This window comes from Arachis stenosperma, chromosome 6 (genome assembly GCF_014773155.1).
Source record: "Arachis stenosperma cultivar V10309 chromosome 6, arast.V10309.gnm1.PFL2, whole genome shotgun sequence".
Classification (NCBI taxonomy): domain Eukaryota; kingdom Viridiplantae; phylum Streptophyta; class Magnoliopsida; order Fabales; family Fabaceae; genus Arachis; species Arachis stenosperma.
In genome coordinates this window covers 37,342,664-37,365,374 of record NC_080382.1, presented here as the reverse complement: position 1 = coordinate 37,365,374, position 22,711 = coordinate 37,342,664, and the positions used below count along the sequence as shown (strand labels likewise).

Genomic DNA, 22,711 nt, shown 5'->3' with positions numbered 1-22,711 from the left:
TCTTTTCAAGTCAATGATACAAAGAATTGAAGATTCAGAACATACTGCAGAGGAACTACACAGAAAAAGCTGAGCATTCAAAAATGCCCAGTGAAGAAGGCAGACTGGCGTTTAAACGCCAGCCAGGGTACCTGGTTGGGCGTTTAACGCCCAAAAAGGTAGCATTTTGGGCGTTAAACGCTAGAATGTATACCATTCTGGGCGTTTAACGCCAGGATGGTGCTAGGGGGAAGATTTTGTTTTCAAATCAATTTTTTTTAGTTTTTTAAAATCAAATCTTTTTCAAATCAAATCTTTTTCAAATCAAATCTTTTCAATCAAATGTTTTCAAAATCAATTTCTTTCCTTTTTAAAAGATACTTACTAACAATTAATGATTTGATTGAACATCTCAAAAATTGTTGCCTTTTCTGTTGAGAAAGGTTTTATGTTTGAATCATATGTTTTCTTGTTAGGCAAGTTATTAATTTTTAAAATCAAATCTTTTTCAAATTGTTTTCAAATCATATCTTTTAAAATTGTTTTCAAATCATATCTTCTCAATCACATCTTTTTAAGACCATAACTTTTCAATCAAATCTTTTTAACCACATCTTTTTTTTCAAAATAGTTTTCAATCAAATCCTCTTAATTTCTAATTTTAAAATCTTTTTCAAAAATCACTTGATTTCTTTTCCACTTTGATTTTCGAAAATCAACTAGTGTTTTTCAAAATGTTTTCAAAATCTTTTAATTAATTTTCGAAAAATTACTTCCCTCCTTCTCACATCCTTTTATTTATGGAGTACCACTCCTTCTTAATGCACAATTCGAACCTTATCTAAGTAAAGATCGAATTCTCCTTCTCCTTCTTCTTTCTATTTCTCTTTTCCTCTGACACCTCAAGGAATCTCTATACTTTGACATAGAGGATTCCACATTTTCTTGTTCTCTTCTCTTTCATATGAGCAGGAGCAGAGACAAAGGCATTCTTGTTGAAGCTGACCCTGAACCTGAAAGGACCTTGAAGAGAAAACTAAGAGAAGCCAAAGCACAACTCTCTTTGGAGGACCTGACCGAATTCTTCAAAGAAGAAGAAGACATGGCAGCCGAAAACAACAATAATGCAAACAATGCAAGGAAGGTGCTTGGTGACTTTACTGCACCTACTCCTGATTTCTATGGGAGAAGCATCTCTATCTCTGCCATTGGAGCAAACAACTTTGAGCTTAAGCCTCAATTAGTTTCTCTAATGCAACAGAATTGCAAGTTCCATGGACTTCCAATGGAAGATCCTCATCAGTTCTTAGCTGAATTCTTGCAAATCTGTGACACAGTCAAGACTAATGGGGTTAACCCTGAGGTCTATAGACTGATGCTATTCCCTTTTGCTGTAAGAGACAGAGCTAGAATATGGTTGGACTCTCAACCTAAAGAAAGCCTGGACTCTTGGGAAAAGCTAGTCAATGCCTTCTTGGCAAAGTTCTTTCCACCACAAAGATGGAGTAAGCTTAGAGTGGAAGTCCTAACCTTCAGACAGAAGGATGGAGAATCCCTCTATGAAGCTTGGGAAAGATACAAGCAATTAATCAGAAAATGTCCTTCTGACATGCTTTCTGAATGGAGCATCATAGGTATTTTCTATGATGGTCTCTCTGAACTATCCAAGATGTCCTTGGATAGCTCTGCTGGAGGATCTCTTCATCTGAAGAAGACGCCTACTGAGGCTCAAGAACTGATTGAAATGGTTGCAAATAACCAATTCATGTACACTTCTGAAAGGAATCCTGTGAACAATGGGACTAGTCAGAAGAAAGGAGTTCTTGAAATTGACACTCTGAATGCCATATTGACTCAGAACAAGATATTGACTCAACAAGTCAATTTGATTTCTCAAAGTCTGTCTGGAATGCAAAATGCACCAAGCAGTACTAAGGAGGCTTCATCTGAGGAAGAAGCTTATGATCCTGAGAACCCTTCCATGGAAGAGGTGAATTACCTAGGAGAACCCTATGGAAACACCTATAATTCTTCATGGAGAAATCACCCAAATCTCTCATGGAAGAATCAAGAGAGACCTCAACAAGGTTTCAATAATAATGGTGGAAGAAACAGGTTTAACAATGGTAAACCTTTTCCATCATCTTCTCAGCAACAGACAGAGAGCTCTAAGCAGAATACCTCTGACTTAGCAACCATGGTCTCTGATCTAATCAAAACCACTCAAAGTTTCATGACTGAAACTAGATCCTCCATTAGGAATTTGGAAGGACAAGTGGGTCAGCTGAGCAAGAAAATTACTGAACTTCCCCCAAGCACTCTTCCAAGTAACACTGAAGAAAATCCAAAAGGAGAGTGCAAAGCCATAAATATGGCCGAATTCTGGGAGGAAGAAGAGGCAGTGAACGCCACTGAGGAAGGCCTTACTGGACGTCCACTGGCCTCCAATGAGTTCCCCAATGAGGAACCTTGGGAATCTGAGGCTCAAACTGAGACCATAGAGATTCCCTTGGACTTACTACTGCCTTTCATGAGCTCTGATGAGTATTCTTCCTCTGAAGAGGATGAGTATGTCACTGAGGAGCAAGTTGCTAAATACCTTGGAGCAATCATGAAACTGAATGACAAGTTATTTGGAAATGAGACTTGGGAGGATGAACCACCTTTGCTCACCAAAGAACTGAATGACTTGTCTAGGCAGAAACTGCCTCTAAAGAGGCAAGATCCTGGGAAGTTTTCTATACCTTGTACCATAGGCACCATGACCTTCAAGAAGGCCTTGTGTGACTTGGGGTCAAGTGTAAACCTCATGCCCCTCTCTGTAATGGAGAAATTAGGGATCTTTGAGGTGCAAGCTGCAAGAATCTCATTAGAGATGGCAGACAATTCAAGAAAACAAGCTCATGGACTTGTAGAGAATGTTTTGGTGAAGATTGAGGACCATTACATCCCTACTGATTTCATAGTCCTAGAGACTGGGAAGTGCATGGATGAATCCATCATCCTTGGCAGACCCTTCCTAGCCACAGCAAAGGCTGTGATTGATGTTGATAGAGGAGAGTTGATCATTCAAGTGAATGAAGAATCCTTGGTGTTTAAGGCCCAAGGACATCCCTCTATCATCATGGAGAGGAAGCATGAAGAGCTTCTCTCAAAACAGAGCCAAGCAGAGCCCCCACAGTCAAACTCTAAGTTTGGTGCTGGGAGGCCACAACCAAACTCTAAGTTTGGTGTTGAACCCCCACATTCAAACTCTAAGTTTGGTGTTGGGAGGTTCCAACACGGTTCTGAACAACTCTGAGGCTCCATGAGAGTCCTCTGTCAAGCTAATGACAGTAAAGAAGCGCTTGTTGGGAGGCAACCCAATGTTTTATAATTAATTATTTTCTTTTGTTATTTTATCTTTTTTGTAGGTTGATGATCATAAGAAGTCACAAAAACAATGAAAAAAGCAAAAACAAAATGAAAAACAGGAAGAAAAACAGCACACCCTGGAGGAAGATGCTGCTGGCGTTCAAACGCCAGTCAGCCTAGCAGTTGGGCGTTTAACGCCCAGTCTGGCACCCTTCTGGGCGTTTAACGCCAGAAAGGGGCACCAGACTGGCGTTAAACGCCAGTAAAGGGCAAAAACCTGGCGTTAAACGCCAGGAATGGGCACCAGCCCGGCGTTTAACGCCAGAAAAGGCTCAAAACGTGGATTTTGATGCCATTTGGTGCAAGGATGCCTTTTCCTTGACACTACAGGATCTGTGGACCCCACAGGACCCTACCATCACTCTCTCTCTTCTTCCCCCATTCACCAATCACCTCAATACCTCTTCCCCAAAAACCCCTCACCTATCAAATCCCATCTTTCTCTTCACCACTCACATCCATCCTTCATAAAACCCCACCACCTTCTCCCTCTTCCTCATTTCTTCTTCTTCTACTCTCTTCTTTCTTCTTTTGCTCGAGGACGAGCAAACATTTTAAGTTTGGTGTGGTGAAAGCGTTGCTTTTTCGTTTTTCCATAACCATTTATGGCATCCAAGGCCGGAGAAACCTCTAGAAAGAGGAAAGGGAAGGCAAAGGCTTCCACCTCCGAGTCATGGGAGATGGATAGATTCCTCTCAAGGGTGCATCAAGACCACTTCTATGAAGTTGTGGCCTTGAAGAAGGTGATCCCCGAAGTCCCCTTTTCACTCAAAAAGGGTGAATATCCAGAGATCCGCCATGAGATCCGAAGAAGAGGTTGGGAAGTACTTACCAACCCCATTCAACAAGTCGGAATCTTGATGGTTCAAGAGTTCTATGCCAATGCATGGATCACCAAGAACCATGACCAAAGTGTGAACCCGAATCCCAAGAATTATCTCACTATGGTTCGGGGGAAATACTTGGATTTTAGTCCGGAGAGTGTGAGGGTGGCGTTCAACTTGCCTATCATGCAAGGAGATGAGCATCCTTACACTAGAAGGGTCAACTTTGATCAAAGGTTGGACCAAGTCCTCACAGTCATATGTGAAGAGGGCGCACAATGGAAGCAAGATTCAAGAGGAAAGCCGGTCCAATTGAGAAGGCATGACCTCAAGCCCGTGGCTAGAGGATGGTTAGAGTTCATACAACGCTCAATCATTCCCACTAGCAACCGGTCCGAAGTGACCATAGACCGGGCCATCATGATTCATAGCATCATGATTGGAGAAGAAATAGAGGTTCATGAGGTTATAGCCCAAGAACTCTATAAGGTGGCGGACAAGACCTCCACCTTGGCAAGGTTAGCCTTTCCTCATCTCATTTGTCACCTCTGTTATTCAGATGGAGTTGACATAGAAGGAGACATCACCATTGATGAGGATAAGCCCATTACCAAGAAAAGGATGGAGCACACAAGAGACCCCTCTCATCATGAGATCCCTGAGATACCTCAAGGGATGCACTTTCCTCCACAAAACTATTGGGAGCAAGTAAACACCTCCCTAGGAGAATTGAGTTCCAACATGGGACAACTAAGGGTGGAGCATCAAGAACACTCCATTCTTCTCCATGAAATTAGAGAAGACCAAAGAATCATGAGGGAGGAGCAACAAAGACAAGGAAGAGACATTGAGGAGCTCAAGCAATCCATAGGATCTTCAAGAGCAAGAAAGAGCCGCCATCACTAAGGTGGACCCGTTCCTTGATTTCCTTGTTCTTTATTCTTCTGTTTTTCGATTTTTATGCTTATGGTTATCCATGTTTGTGTCTTGTGATCATTAGTGTCTTAGTGTCTATGCCTTAAAGTTATGAATGTCCTATGAATCCATCACCTTTCTTGAATAAAAAAACGTGCTTAATTGAAAAGGAAAGAATTGCATGAATTTTGAATTTTATAATAGTTTAATTATGTTGATGTGGTGGCAATATTTTTGTTCTCTGAATGTATGCTTAAACAGTGCATATGTATCTTGAATTTGTGGTTCATGAATGTTGGCTCTTGAAAGAATGATGAAAAAGGAAACATGTTATTGAGGATCTGAAAAATCAATAAAATGATTCTTGAAGCAAGAAAAAGCATTGCTATTCAAAAAAAAAAAAAAGAAAACGAAAAAAAAAAATAATAAGAGTTGTGATCCAAGGCAAATAAGAGTGTGCTTAAGAACCCTGGACACCTCTAATTGGGGACTTTAGCAAAGCTAAGTCACAATCTGAAAAGGTTCACCCAATTATGTGTCTGTGGCATGTATGTATCCGGTGGTAATACTGGAAAGACAGAGTGCTTTGGGCCACAGCCAAGACTCAATAAATAGCTATGTTCAAGAATCATCATACTTTACTAGGAGAATCATTAACACTATCTGGATTCTAAGTTCCTAAAGAAGCCAACCATTCTGAATTTCAAAGGATAGATTGAGATGCCAAAACTGTTCAGAGGCAAAAAGTTAAAAGCCCCGCTCATCTAATTAATACTGATCTTCACAGATGTTTTTGGAATTCATTGCCTATTCTCTTCTTTTTATCCTATTTTGATTTTCAGTTGCTTGGGGACAAGCAACAATTTAAGTTTGGTGTTGTGATGAGCGGATGATTTGTATACTTTTTGGCATTGTTTTTAGTATGTTTTTGATATGATCTAGTTAGTTTTTAGCATATTTTTATTAGTTTTTAGTTAAAATTCACTTTTCTGGACTTTACTATGAGTTTGTGTGTTTTTCTATGATTTCAGGTATTTTCTGGCTGAAATTGAGGGACCTGAGCAAAAATCTGATCCAGAGACTCAAAAGGACTGCAGATGCTGTTGGATTCTGACCTCCCTGCACTCGAAGCGGATTTTCTGGAGCTACAGAAGCCCAATTGGCGCGCTCTCAACGGCGTTGGAAAGTAGACATCCTGGGCTTTCCAGCAATATATAATAGTCCATACTTTGCCCAAGATTTGATGGCCCAAACCGGCGTTCAAAGTCACCTCAAGAAATCCCAGCGTTAAACGCTGGAACTGGCACCTAATTGGGAGTTAAACGCCCAAACTGGCACTAAAGCTGGCGTTTAACTCCAAGGAGAGTCTCTACACGAAATTTCTTCATTGCTCAGCCCAAGCACACACCAAGTGGGCCCGGAAGTGGATTTTTATGTCATTTACTCATCTATGTACTAGTTTTCTATAAGTAGGACCTTTTACTATTGTATTAACACATCTTGGTAGCTATCTTTGAGTTTTATGCTATCTTAGATCATTGGGAGGCTGGCCATTCGGCCATGCCTAGACCTTATGCTTATGTATTTTCAACGGTGGAGTTTCTACACACCATAGATTAAGGTGTGGAGCTCTGCTGTACCTCGAGTATTAATGCAATTACTATTGTTCTTCCATTCAATTCCGCTTGTTCTTTATCCAAGATATCACTTGTTCTTCAACATGATGAAGGTGATGATTGACGCCCATCACCATTCTCACCCATGAACAAGGTGACTGACAACCATTCTTGTTCTACAAGCATCTGAGGCTTAGTGAATATCTCTTGGATTCTTCGGAATCTTCGTGGTATAGGCAGGACCTGATGGCGGCATTCAAGAGAATCCGGAAGGTCTAAACCTTGTCTGTGGTATTCTGAGTAGGATTCAATGATTGAATGACTGTGACGTGCTTCAAACCTGTAACCTACTGGGCGTTAGTGACAGACGCAAAAGAGTTATTCTATTCCGGTAGGGGAGGGAACCAAACCGGTGATTGGCAGCACTGTGACAGAGTGTGTGCATTAGCTTTCACTGCGCGGATGGGAGGTAGCTGCTGACAACAGTGAGACCCTACACGAGCTTGCCATGGAAAGGAGTAAGAGAGGATTGGATGAAGGCATTAGGAAAGCAGAGAGACGGAAGGGAAGGCATCTTCATACACTTGTCTGAAGCTCTTACACCAATGATATACATAAGTATCACTATCTTTATCTTCTATGTTATTTTCGTTCATCATCATATACATTTGAGTTTGCCTGACTAAGATTTACAAGATGACCATAGCTTGCTTCAATACTAACAATCTCCGTGGGATCGACCCTTACTCACGTAAGGTTTATTACTTGGACGACCCAGTGCACTTGCTGGTTAGTTGTGTGAAGTTGTGTAATGCCATGGTATTGAGCGCACCAAGTTCTTGGAGCCATTACCGGGGATTATTTGAGTTGTGAAAAAGTATTGTTCACAATTTCGCCCACCAATGGACCACCCAAGAGCTGTCTTGTGTGTCCTTAGCACTTGTATTAGTGCTTTCTCTTCCTGTGGTTCTAAGGTTGAGCTTATGATTACAGGAAAGGTATCACCTTCTCCCAGAAATGCATATTTCAGGGATGGTGGTAATGGTTTGAGCTCGGGTTTGGGAGGTTTCTCCTTTTCCTGAGGGATTTTCAAAGGTTCTATTATTCTCTCTGGTTCCTCCAGATCAGGCTGAGCATCTTTAAAGATATCCTCTAGCTCTGATTCGAGACTCTCAGCCATATTGACCTATTTTACCAGAGAGTCAATAATATCAATGCTCATGAAGTCATTTTGGGTGTCTGGATGCTGCATAACTTTGACAACATTCAACTTAAACTCGTCCTCATTGACTCTCAGGGTCAGTTCCCATTTTTGGACATCAATGAGGGTTCGTCCAGTTGCTAGGAAAGGTCTTCCTAGAATGAGAGTTGCACTCTTGTGCTCCTCCATTTCCAGCACCACAAAGTCAGTGAGAAAGGCAAATGGCCCAACCTTGATAATCATGTCTTCAATCACGCCTGATGGGTATTTAATGGAGCCATCAGCAAGTTGGAGACATATCCGGGTTGGTTTGACTTTTTCAGTCAAACCAAGCTTTCTGATAGTAGATGCAGGTATTAGGATGATACTTGCCCCAAGATCACATAGAGCTTGCTTGGTGCAAGTACCCTCTAATGTGCATGGTATTATAAAGCTTCCAGGATCTTTAAGCTTTTTTGGTAAGCTTTTCAGAATGACTGCACTACATTATTCAGTGAGGTAAACTTTTCCAGTTTCTCTCCAATCCTTCTTATGACTTAAGATCTCTTTCATGAACTTAGCATAAGAGGGTATTTGCTCAAGTGCCTCTGCAAACGGAATCTTTATTTTAAGAGTCCTGAGATAGTCTGCAAAGCGAGCAAATTGCTTATCCTGTTCCGCTTGGTAGAGTTTCTAAGGATAAGGCATTTTGGCTTTGTATTCCTCAACCTTAGTTGCTGCAGGTTTATTTCCTACAGATGTGGGTTGAGAAGCCTTTTTAGAGGAGTTGCTATCAGCACTTGTGTGTGTCTGTTCTCCCACTGGCGTTTGAATGCCAGGAGTGGAAGCTGGAGTGGCGTTAGACGCCAACTCCTTACCTATTTCTAGCGTCTGAACGCCAGAACTGTGCTTCCTCTGGGCGTTCAACGCCAGTTCCTTGCTTGTTTCTGGTGTTGGACGCCAGGACTGAGCATGGGTTGGGCATTCAACGCCAGCTTTCCACCCATTTTCTGGCGTTTGAGCGCCAGAATTATTCCTCTCTGGACTCTGACAGTCCTCAGAGGAATTTTAGATAGCGATCTGTTCATTTCTTGGCTTTCTACTGCCTTGAAGTGAGGTATTTAATATTTTTCCACTTCTTAATTGAACTGCTTGACATTCTTCTGTTATTTGTTTTGATAATTGTTGTTCTATTTGCTTCAACTGCACTTCCATATTCATATTAGCCATTCTTGTTTCTTGCAATATCTCCTTGAATTCGGCTAGCTGTTTTGTTAGAAAATCTAATTGCTGAATGAATTCAGTAACTTGTTCTGCAGGACTTAGTTCAGCAGTTACTGTTTTAGCCTCTTCTTTCATGGAAGGTTCACTACTTAGATACAGATGCTGATTTCTGGCAACTGTATTAATGAGCTCTTGAGCTTCTTCAATTGTCTTTCTCATGTGTATTGATCCACCAGATGAGTGGTCTAGAGAAATCTGAGCTTTCTCTGTAAGCCCATAATAAAAGATGTCTAACTGCACCCACTCTGAAAACATTTCAGAGGGGTATTTTCTTAGCATCTCTCTGTATCTCTCCTAGGCATCATAAAGGGATTGATTAACTCCTTGTTTGAAGCCTTGGATGCTCAGCCTTAGCTGTGTCATCCGTTTTGGAGGAAAATAGTGATTCAGGAATTTTTTTGACAGCTATTTCCATGTCTTTATGCTGTCCTTAGGTTGGTTATTTAACCACCTCTTAGCTTGGTCTTTTATAGCAAATGGAAACAGTAACAATCTGTAGACATCCTGATCTACTTCTTTATCATGTACTGTGTCAGCAATTTGTAAAAACTGTGCCAGAAACTCTGTAGGTTCTTCCTGTGGAAGATTGGAATACTGACAATTTTGCTGCACCATGATAATGAGCTGAGGGTTCAACTCAAAGCTTCTGACTCCGATGGAGGGTATACAGATGCTATTCCCGTATGAAGCAGTAGTGGGGTTAGCATATGACCCCAGAGTCCTTCTGGACTGTTCATTTCCACTTAGATCCATAATGGAGAAAGGGAGATGATGTGGATTTATTTTATTATATTGAAAAATTATTTTCGAAATAATAAAATAGAATAAAATAAAAACCAAAACAAAAAAAAAACAAAAAATAAAAAATAAAATAAAAAATAAAAAATTTGAAAATATTTTATGAAGATTTTCGAAAAAGTGAGGAGAGAGAAAGTTGTTAGGATATTTTTGAAAAAGATATGATTTGAAAAATTTTGACCAAGTCAACTCAAGTAATTCGAAAATTATGAGAAATTAAAGGAAAAAATATTTTTTATTTTTGAATTTTATGATGAAAGAGAAAAACACACAAATGACACAAGACTTAAAAACTTTTAGATCTAATGCTCCTTGTTTTTTTTTTTTAAATTTTGGAGGGAAAACACCAAGGGATACCAAACTTAAAAATTTTAAGATCACAACACAAAGAAGACTCAAGAACACTTTGATGATTCACAAGAACAACAAGAACAAAAGAAAGAACACCAAACTTAAAATTTTTTTGAAAACCAAATTAAATTTTTTAAAATTAAAGAAAATTAACAAGATAACACCAAACTTAAAGTTTGGCACAAGATTCAATCAAAGAAATTATTTTTGAAAAAGTTTTAAAAAGAAGATACCCAATTGCCAAGAACATAAGCCAACGCTCTAGCCAACTAAGCTATAAATTTAATGTGTTTTAAAAAGGTAATTAATAAATAAAAAAAATTTGAAAACTAAAATTTGGAAAAAAAGCACAAGAAAAACAAGAAAAGACACAAAACAAGACAAACCAAAGATCAAACAAGAAAAATTGACAAGAACAATTTGAAGATCAAGGAAAAAGAAAGAACATGCAATTCGAAAATTGAAAGACAAAGAAAAGCATGCAATTGACACCAAACTTAAAACATGACACTAAACTCATAAAAGAAAAACGAAAATTCAATTAAAGAAAAATGATATTTTAAAAAAAAATTTAAAAAGGAATAATAGAAGATGCAATCCTAGTGACTCTAAACTAAAAAGACAAATTTTTCCTAATCTAAGTAACAAGAATCACCGTCAGTTGTTCAAACTCAAACAATCCCCGAAAACGGTGCCAAAAACTTAGTGCACGAAATTGTGTATGCCAATATTAATGGACTATTTCTCACAGCTTCGCACAACTAACCAGCAAGTGCACTGGGTCGTCCAAGTAATACCTTGCGTGAGTAAGGGTCGAATCCCATGGAGATTGTTGGTTTGAGGCAATCTATGGTTATCTTGTAACTCTTAGTCAGGATATCAATTTTTATTATCAGTTTGAATTGCAAATAAATAAAAGAGCATGAAATAAATACTTATTATGTAGTAATGGAGAAAATGTTGGAGTTTTGGAGATGTTTTGTCCTCTGAATTTCAGCTTTTCCCTTGTCCTCCTCTTCACACACGCAAGGTTCCTCCTACGGCAAGCTGTATGTAGGGTGTCACCGTTGTCAATGGCTACTTCCCATCCTCTCCGTGAAAATGGTCTAAATGCTCTGTCACAGCACGACTAATCATCTGTCGGAATAAGATCCATCGATCCTTTTGCATTTGTCACTACGCCCAACACTCACGAGTTTTAAGCTCGTCATAGTCATCCAATCCCAGAATCCTACTCGGAATACCACAGGCAAGGTTTAGACTTTTCGGATTCTCAAGGATGCTGCCAATGGATTCTAGCTTTTACCACGAAGATTCTGATTAAGGAATCTAAGAGATACTCATTCAATCTAATGTAGAACGGAAGTGGTTGTCAGGCACACGTTCATGGATTGAGGAAGGTGATAAGTGTCACGGATCATCACCTTCTTCATAGTGAAGCGCGAATGAACATCTTAGATAAGAACAAGCGTGTTTGAATGGAAAACAAAAATCATTGCATTAATTCATCGAGATGCTGCAGAGCTCCTCACCCCCAACAATGGAGTTTAGATACTCATGCCATCAAAAGGTATATAATTCAGATCTAAAAATGTCATGAGATACAAAATAAGTCTCTAAAAGTTGTTTAAATACTAAACTAGTAGCCTAGGTTTACAAAAAATGAGTAAACTAAGATGGATAGTGCAGAAATCCATTTCTGGGGCCCACTTGGTGTGTGCTGGGGCTGAAACTTAAGCTTCTCACGTGCCTGGGCTGATTTTGGAGTTGAACGCCAGGTTGTAACCTGTTTCTAGCTTTGAACTCTAACTTGCAACCTGTTTCTGGCGCTGAACGCCAGACTGCAACATGGAACTGGCGTTAAACGCCAGTTTACGTCATCTATCTTCGCGCAAAGTATGAACTATTATATATTGCTAGAAAGCCCTGGATGTCTACTTTCCAACCCAATTGAGAGCGTGCCAATTGGACTGCTATAGCTCCAAAAAATCCATTCCGAGTGCAGGGAGGTCAGAATCCAACAACATCAGCAGTCATTTTTCAGCCTAAATCAGATTTTTGCTCAGCTCCCTCAATTTCAGCCAGAAAATACTTGAAATTATAGAAAATCACACAAACTCATAGTAAAGTCCAGAAATATGATTTTTTCTTAAAAACTAATAAAATTATACTAAAAACTAACTAAAACATACTAAAATCTACATGAAATTACCCCCAAAAAGCGTATAAGATATCCGCTTATCAGGACCTCAGGGATCACCTTCTTCTTGGCCACAACTTCAAAGAAGTGGTCTTGATGGACCTTTGAGATGAATCTCTCCATCTCCCATGACTGAGAGGTGGAAGCTTTTGCCTTCCCTTTCCTCTTTCTAGAAGTTTCTCCGGCCTTAGGTGCCATAAATGGTTATGGAAAAACAAAAAGTAATGCTTTTACCACACCAAACATAAAAGGTTTGATCGTCATTTATCAAAAGAAGAAAGAAAGAAGGGGAAAAAGAGGAAAATGAAGGAGATGGAGGGTGGTATGTGGTTCGGTCAAGGGGTAATAGTGGTGTTGGTAATGTGTGAAAATGAAGGAGTGTGGAGGGGTTTATATAAGAGTGGGAGGGGGAGGTAGGTTCGTGTATTCGGGGTTGGGTTTGGGAGGAAAAAGTGTTTGAATTTGAAAAGTGAGGTAGGTTGGGTTTTTTTGGGAAGAGGGATAGAGGTGATTGGTAAAGAGAATATAGGGAAGAGGATAGGATTTGATAGGTGAGTAGTATTTTGGGTAGAGTGTTTATAGACATGTGTGAGGGGGAGAGAGAGAGGTGGGGTAGGTGGGGATCCTGTGGGGTCTACAGATCCGGAAGTGTCAAAGATTTCTCATCCCTATACCATTTAGGCGTGTAAATGCCCTCTGTATGCAATACTGGCGTTTAACGCCAGACTGCTACCTGTTTCTAGCGTTAAACGCCAACTTTTATACCTTTCCTGGCGTTAAACGCTAAGCTGTAGCCTGTTTCTGGCGTTAAACGCCAGTCTGGTGCTTCTTTTTGGCGTTAAACGCCAGTCTGGTGCCTATTTCTGGCATTAAACGCCCATCCTACTACCCTTACTGGCGTTTAAACACCAGTAAGTTCTTCCTCCAGGGCGTGCTATTTTTAATGCTATTTTTGAATTTGCTTGATTTTTTTTTGCAGTTTTTTTTGTGACTCCTCATGATCATCAACCTAAAGAAAATATAAAATAATAATGGAAAATGAAAATTTAACATAGATAAATAAAAATTGGGTTGCCTCCCAATAAGCGCTTCTTTAATGTCAATAGCTTGACAGTGGGCTCTCATGGAGCCTCACAGATAATCAGAGCATGGTTGTGGCCTCTTAAAACCAAACTTAGAGTTCGGTTGTGGCTTCCCAACACCAAACTTAGAGTTTGGTTGTGGCCTCCCAACACCAAACATAGAGTTTGAATGTGGGAGCTTTGTTTGACTCTGTATTGAGAGAAGCTTTTCATGCTTCTTCTCGATGTGTACAGAAGGAGAACCTTGAGTCTTGAATACAAGGTAGTCCTCATTCAATTGAAGAACCAACTCTCCTCTGTCAACATTAATCACAGCTTTTGCTGTGGCTAGGAAAGGTCTGCCAAGGATGATGGATTTATCCTCATCCTTCCCAGTGTCTAGGATTATGAAATCAACAAGGATGAAAAGGCCTTCAACCTTCACTAGCACATTTTCTACTAGTCCATAAGCCTGTTTCATTGATTTGTCTGCCATCTCTAGTGAGATTCTTGCAGCTTGTACCACAAAGATTTCTAATTTCTCCATTACAGAGAGTGGCATGTGGTTAATACCTGACCCTAGGTCACACAGAGCCTTCTCAAAGGTCATGGTGCCTATGGTACAGGGTATTAAGAATTTACCAGGATCCTGTTTCTTTTGAGATAAAATTTTCTGAACCCAGGTATTTAGTTCATTAATGAGCAATGGAGGTTCATCCTCCCAAGTCTCATTACCAAATAGCTTGGCATTCAGCTTTATAATTGCTCCTAAATACTAGGTGATGAGCGGATAATTTATACGCTTTTTGGCATTGTTTTTATATAGTTTTTAGGATGATTAAGCTACTTTTAGGGATGTTTTCCTTAGTTTTTATGTTAAATTCATATTTCTGGACTTTACTATGAGTTTGTGTGTTTTTCTGTGATTTCAGGTAAATTCTGACTGAAATTGAGGGATTTGAGCAAAACTCTGAATAAAAGCTGACAAAAGGACTGCTGATGCTGTTGGATTCTGACCTCCCTGCACTCGAAATGTATTTTCTGGAGCTACAGAACTCTAAATGGCGCGCTCTCAACGGCGTTGGAAAGTAGACATCCAGGGCTTTCCAGCAATATATAATAGTCTATACTTTATTCGAAGAATGACGACGCAACTTGGCGTTGAACGCCAAGTACACGCTCCTTTCTGGAGTTAAACGCCAGAAAAACGTCATGATCCGGAGTTGAACGCCCAAAGCACATCATAACTCGAAATTCAACTCCAAGAGAAGCCTCAGCTCGTGGATAGATCAAGCTTAGCCCAAGCACACACCAAGTGGGCCCCGGAAGTGGATTTATGCATCAATTACTTACTCATGTAAACCCTAGTAGCTAGTCTAGTATATATAGGACATTTATCTATTGTATTAGACATCTTTTGACCACTTTAACTCTTTTATCATTCGGTCACTTGATCATGGAGAGGGCTGGCCATTCGGCCATGCCTGAACCCTTTGCTTATGTATTTTCAACAGTAGAGTTTCTGCACACCATAGATTAAGGGTGTGGAGCTCTGCTGTACGTCAAAGATTAATGAAGTTCTATTTTCTTTTATTCAATTCTCTATCTTATTCTTATTCCAAGATATTCATTCGTACTCAAGAACATGATGAATGATGATGAGTTAGATAACCCTCATTATTATTCTCACTGATGAACGCGCGTGATTGACAACCACTTACGTTCTACATGCAACAAGGCTTGAATGTGTATCTCTTAGATTCCCCAACAGAATCTTCGTGGTATAAGCTAGATAGATGGCGGCATTTGTCTGGATCCGGAAAGTCCAACCTTGTCTGTGGTGTTCCGAGTAGGATCCTGGGAATCCGGAAAGTCTCACCTTGTCTGTGGTATTCCGAGTAAGATTCCGTTCATGAATGACTGTGACGTGCTTCAAACCTGTAACCTGCTGGGCGTTAGTGACAAACGCAAAAGAGGGATTCTATTCCAGTAGGGGAGGGAACCAACCGGTGATTGGCCGTACTGTGACAGAGTGCGTGAGCATTAGCTTTCACTGCGAGGATGGGATGTAGCTATCAACCATGGGTGATGCCTCCAGACTGGTTAGCTATGCGAGTGACAGCCGCATAGGATAATTCCCCGTGAGGAATGAAAGTAGCCACAGTTGATGGTGAACCCCTATACAAAGCTTGCCATGGAAAGGAGTAAGAAGGATTGAGTAGAAGCAATGGGATAGCAGGCGTCCGAGAGCTCTACAGCATCTCCATTCCGCTTATCTGAAATTCCTACCAATGAATCTACATAAGTATTTCTATCCCTTTTTATTATTTATTTCTTTCTATTTTCGAAAACCATAAACTATTTTAATCTGCCTAACTGAGATTTGCAAGGTGACCATAGCTTGCTTCATACCAACAATCTCTGTGGATTCGACCCTTACTCACGTAAGGTTATTACTTGGACGACCCAGTACACTTGCTGGTTAGTTGAACGGAGTTGTGAAAGAAGGTCAATTTCTAAAAGGAATAATTTCACAATGATGCCAAAAGGCACAAAAGAACAAGTGATCACAATTTCGTCCACCAAGTTTTTGGCGCCGTTGCCGGGGATTGTTCGAGTATGGACAACTGACGGTTCATCTTGTTGCTCAGATTAGGTAATTTTCTTTTCAAAAAAAAAAATCTTTTTCAAAATTTTTCTTTTTATTTTTCGTTCTTCATCACTTTATTTTCGAAAAAAAAAATTAAAATAAAAATACAAAAAAATTAGAAAATCATAAAATCAAAAATATTTTGTGTTTCTTGTTTGAGTCTTGAGTCAATTTTTAAGTTTGGTGTCAATTGCATGCTTTAAAAATTTTTCTTGCATTTTTTTCGAAAACCCATGCATTCATAGTGTTCTTCATGATCTTCAAGTTGTTCTTGATAAGTCCTCTTGTTTGATCTTGATGTTTTCTTGTTTTGTGTTGTTTGTTGTTTTTCATATACATTTTTGCATTCATATTTTTCATGCATTAAAAATTTCTAAGTTTGGTGTCTTGCATGTTTCCTTTGCATCAAAAATTTTTCAAAAATTATGTTCTTAATGTTCATCATGATCTTCAAAGTGTTCTTGGTGCTCATCTTGACATTCATAGCATTCTTGCATGCATTCATTGTTTTGATCTAAAAATTTCATGCATTGAGTATTTTTGTTGTTTTTCTCTTTCATCTTTAAAAATTCAAAAATCAAAAATATCTTTTCCTTATTTCCCTCCAAAATTTCGAAATTTTGGGTTGACTTGGTCAAAAATTTTCAAAATTAGTTGTTTCTTACAAGTCAAGTCAAAATTTCAATTTTAAAAATCTTATCTTTTCAAAATCTTTTTCAAAATCATATCTTTTTCAAAATTTTTATTTATTTTCGAAAATTTCAAAAATATTTTTCAAATTATTTTCAAAATCTTTTTCTTATCTTTATATGTAATTTTCGAAAATTCACTAATAATTAATGTGATTGGTTCAAAAATTTGAAGTTTGTTACTTTCTTGTTAAGAAAGGTTCAATCTTTAAGTTCTAGAATCTTATCTTGTAGTTTCTTGTTAGTGAAGTAATTAATTTCAAATTATTTTTAAATTAAATCTTTTTATCTTTTATTTGATCTTTTTCAAAAATTTTTATTTTTTTCAAAATTTGATTTCAAAATATCTTATTTAATTTGCTATCTTCTCATCTTTTTAAATTTTAATTTCAAATCTTTTTCAATCAACTAACTAACTTTTTGTTTGTTTCTTATCTTTTTCAAAACCACCTAACTACTTTTCTCTTTCCTATTTTCGAAAATATCTCCCTCTTTTTCAAAAATTCTTTTTAATTAATTAATTGTTCCGTGTTTTAATTTTAATTACATTTTATCTCTAATTTTCGAAAATCACTAACTCCTTTTCAAAAATTAATTTCGAAATTCCTCTTCTCTTTTCTTATTCTATTTAATTATTTGATTACTAACACTTCTCTTCACCTCTTTTCATCCATAAAACCGAATCCATTCTTCATTCTTCTACCCCCCTTCTTTTTCTACTAACATAAAGGAATCTCTATACTGTGACATAGAGGATTCCTTTTTCTTTTCTTGTTTACTTCTCCTTCATATGAGCAGGAACAGGGATAAAGGCACTCTTATTGAAATTGATCCAGAACCTGAAAGGACTCTGAAGAGAAGATTAAGAGAAGCTAAATTACAACAATCCAAAAACATCTTTAAGAGAAACAACCTTTCAGAAATTTTCGAACAGGAGAAGGACATGGCAGCCGAAAATAATAATAATAATTCAAGGAGAATGCTTGGTGACTTCACTAAGCCAATGTCCAAGTTTGATGGAAGAAGCATCTCCATTCCTGCCATTGGAGCCAATAACTTTGAGCTTAAGCCTCAACTAGTTGCTTTAATGCAACAAAACTGCAAGTTTTATGGACTTCCATCTGAAGATCCTTACCAGTTTTTAACTGAGTTCTTGCAGATCTGTGAGACTGTAAAGACGAATGGAGTTGATCCTGAAGTCTACAGACTCATGCTTTTCCCTTTTGCTGTAAGAGACAGAGCTAGAATATGGTTGGATTCACAACCCAAGGATAGCCTGGACTCATGGGATAAGCTTGTCACTGCATTCTTAGATAAGTTCTTTCCTCCTCAAAAGCTGAGCAAGCTGAGAGTGGATGTTCAAACCTTCAAACAAAAAGATGGTGAATCCCTCTATGAAGCTTGGGAAAGATACAAGCAGCTGACTAAAAGATGTCCATCTGACATGTTTTCAGAATGAACCATATTAGATATATTCTATTATGGTCTCTCTGAATTTTCGAAAATGTCATTGGATCATTCTGCAGGTGGATCTATTCACCTGAAGAAAACGCCTGAAGAGGCTCAAGAACTCATTGACATGGTTGCAAACAACCAGTTTATGTACACCTCTGAGAGGAATTCCGTGAACAATGGGGTACCTCAGAAGAAAGGAGTTCTTGAAATTGATGCTCTGAATGCCATACTGGCTCAGAACAAAGTGTTGACTCAACAGGTCAACATGATCTCTCAAAATCTGAATGGATTGCAACATGCATCCAACAGTAATAGAGAGGCAGCTTCTGAAGAAGCTTATGATCCTGAAAACCCTGCCATGGCAGAGGTTAATTACTTAGGTGAACCTTATGGAAACACCTATAACTCATCATGGAGAAATCATCCAAATTTCTCCTGGAAGGATCAACAAAAACCTCAACAAGGTTTTAACAATGGTGGACGTGCAAGGCTGAATAATAGTAAGCCATATCCATCATCTTCTCAGCAACAGACAGAGAACTCTGAACAAAATAATTCTAATTTAGCAAATATAGTCTCTGATCTGTCAAAGGCCACTTTCAGTTTCATGAATGAAACCAGATCTTCCATTAGAAATCTGGAGGCACAAGTGGGCCAGCTGAGTAAGAAAGTAATTGAAACTCCTCCCAGTACTCTCCCAAGCAATACAGAAGAAAATCCAAAAGGAGAGTGCAAGGCCATTGATTTAATCAAAGTGGCCGAATGCATAAAGGAGGAGGAGAACGAAAATCCTAGTGAGGAAGACCTCCTGGGACGTTCCTCAAGCAAGAAGGAGTTTCCTACTAAGGATCCTGAGGAATCTGAGGCTCATCTAGAAACCATAGAGATTCCATTAAATCTCCTTCTGCCATTCATGAGCTCTGAAGAATATTCATCCTCTGAAGAGGATGAAGATGTGATTGGAGAGCAAGCTGCTCTATATTTAGGAGCTATCATGAAGCTGAATGCCAAACTGTTTGGTAATGAGACTTGGGAAAGTAAACCTCCCTCGCTCATTAGTGAACTAGATACCTGGATTCAGAAAACTCTACCTCAAAAGAAACAAGATCCTGGCAAGTTCTTAATACCCTGCACCATTGGCACCATGAGCTTTGAAAAAGCTCTATGTGACCTGGGGTCAGGGATAAATCTTATGCCACTATCTGTAATGGAGAAGATCGGGATCATTGAGGTACAACCTGCCTTGTTCTCATTACAATTGGCAGACAAGTCTATAAGACAAGCTTATGGATTAGTAGAGGACGTGCTAGTAAAGGTTGAAGGCCTTTACATCCCTACTGATTTCATAATCCTAGACACTAGGAAGGAAGATGATGAATGCATCATCCTAGGAAGACCTTTCCTAGCCACAGCAGGAGCTGTGATAGATGTCAACAGAGGGGAATTAGTCCTTCAATTGAATGGGGACTACCTTGTGTTTAAGGCACATGGCCATCCCTCTGTGGCAGAAGAGAGTAAGCATGAAGAGCTTCTCTCAGTTCAGAGTCAAGAAGAGCCTTCACAGTCAAACTCTAAGTTTGGTGTTGTGAGGCCACAACCAAACTCTAAGTTTGGTGTTCAAACCCCATATCCAAACTCTAAGTTTGGTGTTGGGAATACTACACACTAAATTGACCTGATCACCATGTGGCTCCATGAGAGTCACTGTCAAGCTATTGACATTAAAGAAGCGCTTGTTGGGAGGCAACCCAATTTTATTTATCTAATTTTCTTTTATTTTGTTTTGGTGTTATTTTTGTGTTGAATTAGGTACATGATCATGAGGAGTCACGAAAAAATCAAAAAAATTAAAAACAGAGTCAAAAAACAGAAGAAAAAATTTTTCACCCTGGAGGATGCACGGGCTGGCGTTCAACGCCCAGAAGGTGCATCTGGCTGGCGTTCAACGCCAGAACAGAGCATCCTTCTGGCGCTGAACGCCCAAAACAAGCTACATCCTGGCGTTTAACGCCAGGATGCGCACACAGAGGACAATCTGGCGCTGAACGCCAGAAACAAGCATGAAACTGGCGTTCAACGCCAGAAACATGCATAACATGGGCGTTTAACGCCCAGAACGTGCATCAATGGGCGTTTAAACGCCAGAATGATGCATGAAGGCATGTTACATGCCTATATGGTGAAGGAATGGTATTTGTTTTCACCTCAGGATCTGTGGACCCCACAGGATCCCCACTTCAGGATCTGTGGACCCCACAGGATCCCCACTACAGGATCTGTGGACCCCACAGGATCCCCACCTACCACATTTCTTTTAATCCTAATCACACTCTTCTAATCCAAATCTCATTCTCAATATCACACTTCCCAACACCCTTCATCAATCACCTCAATTCCTCTTCCCAATTACCCCATTCACCATTCACATCATCCCCTCTTCCCCATACACCCCACCTACCCCCACTACTTTCAAATTCAATTCCCCACCCATTCCCACCCAAATTGGCCGAACCTATACCCTCCCCCCTCCCTATAAATACCCTTCCATTCTTCATCATTTTCACACAACACAAACACCTTCTTCTCTCATATAGCCGAACCCTCTCTTCTCCCTCTCTTCCAATATTCTCTTCTTCTTCTACTCTTCTTTTCTTTTTTTGCTCGAGGGCGAGCAAACTTTAAGTTTGGTTTGGTAAAAAGCCTAAGCTTTTTATTTTTTCATTCACCATCAATGGCACCCAAGGCCGGAGTTTCCTCAAGAAAAGGAAAAGGGAAGACAAAAGCTTCCACTTCCGAGTCATGGGAGAAGGAGAGATTCATCTCCAAGAGCCACCAAGACCACTTCTATGATGTTGTGGCAAAGAAGAAAGTGATCCATGAGGTCCCTTTCAAACTCAAGAAGAATGAGTATCCGGAAATCCGACTTGAAATTCAAAGAAGAGGTTGGGAAGTCATAGCCAACCCCATACAACAAGTTGGAATTTTAATGGTTCAAGAGTTCTATGCTAATGCATGGATCACTAGAAACCATGATCAAAGTATGAACCCAAATCCAAAGAATTATCTCACAATGGTTAGGGGGAAATACTTGGATTTTAGTCCGGAAAATGTGAGGTTGGCGTTTCATTTGCCTATGATGCAAGGTGATGAACACCCCTACACTAGAAGGGTCAACTTTGATCAAAGGTTGGACCAAGTCCTAATGGACATTTGTGTGGAAGGCGCCCAATGGAGAGTAGACTCCAAAGGCAAACCGGTCCAACTAAGAAGACTGGACCTCAAGCCTGTAGCTAGAGGATGGTTGGAATTCATCCAAAGATCCATCATTCCTACAAGCAACTGATCTGAAGTTACTGTGGATCGGGCCATCATGATTCATAGCATCATGATTGGAGAAGAGGTAGAGGTTCATGAAGTCATATCCAATGAACTCTACAAAATAGCTGACAAGCCTTCATACATGGCACGGCTAGCCTTCCCTCACCTCATATGCCATCTATGTTATTCAGCCGGAGTTATCATAGATGGAGATGTCTCCATTGAAGAAGACAAGCCCATCACCAAGAAAAGGATGGAGCAAACAAGGGAAGTTCCTCACGGCCCTCAAGGAGAACAAGAGGAGGTTCACCATCAACAAATGCCTCAAATGCACTTTCCTCCCAACAACTATTGGGAGCAACTTAATACCTCCTTGGAAGATTTGAGCCATAATGTGGAACAACTAAGGGTGGAACACCATGAACACGCCCTCACTCTCCAAGAAATAAGAGAAGATCAAAGAGCAATGAGGGAGGAGCAACAAAGGCAAGGAAGGGACATAGAAGAGTTGAAGAACATCATTGGTCCTTCAAGAAGAAGACGCCACTAGAGGTGGATTCATTCCTTGTTCTTTATTTCTTTCTGTTTTCGGTTTTTAATTATGGTGTTTATCTATGTTTTGTGTCTTCATGATCATTAGTATGTAACCATGCCTTAAAGCTATGAATAAATTCCATTAATCCTTCACCTCTCTTAAAAGAAAAATGTTTTAATTCAAAAGAACAAGAAGTACATAATTTTCGAAATTATTATTGAATTTAGTTTAATTATATTGATGTGGTGACAATGCCTTTGTTTTCTGAATGAATGAATGAACAGTGCATATGTCTTTGGATCTTGTTGTTTATGAGTGTTAAAATTGTTGGCTCTTGAAAGAATGATGAACAAAGAGAAATGTTATTGATGATCTGAAAAACATCATGAAATTGATTCTTGAAGCAAGAAAAAGCAGTGAAAAAAAAAAGTTATCTAAAAAG

The 22,711-nt window shown here is 39.3% G+C and overlaps 1 non-coding gene across 1 annotated transcript; it reads right to left on the bottom strand.

The window, feature by feature from the left end:
• Positions 1 to 1,486: 1,486 nt before the first annotated feature.
• On the bottom strand, positions 1,487 to 1,594 carry LOC130937084 (small nucleolar RNA R71). The gene has a single exon (XR_009068318.1). It is a non-coding gene; the product is annotated as a small nucleolar RNA R71 (small nucleolar RNA).
• Between the last annotated feature and the right edge of the window lie 21,117 nt (positions 1,595 to 22,711).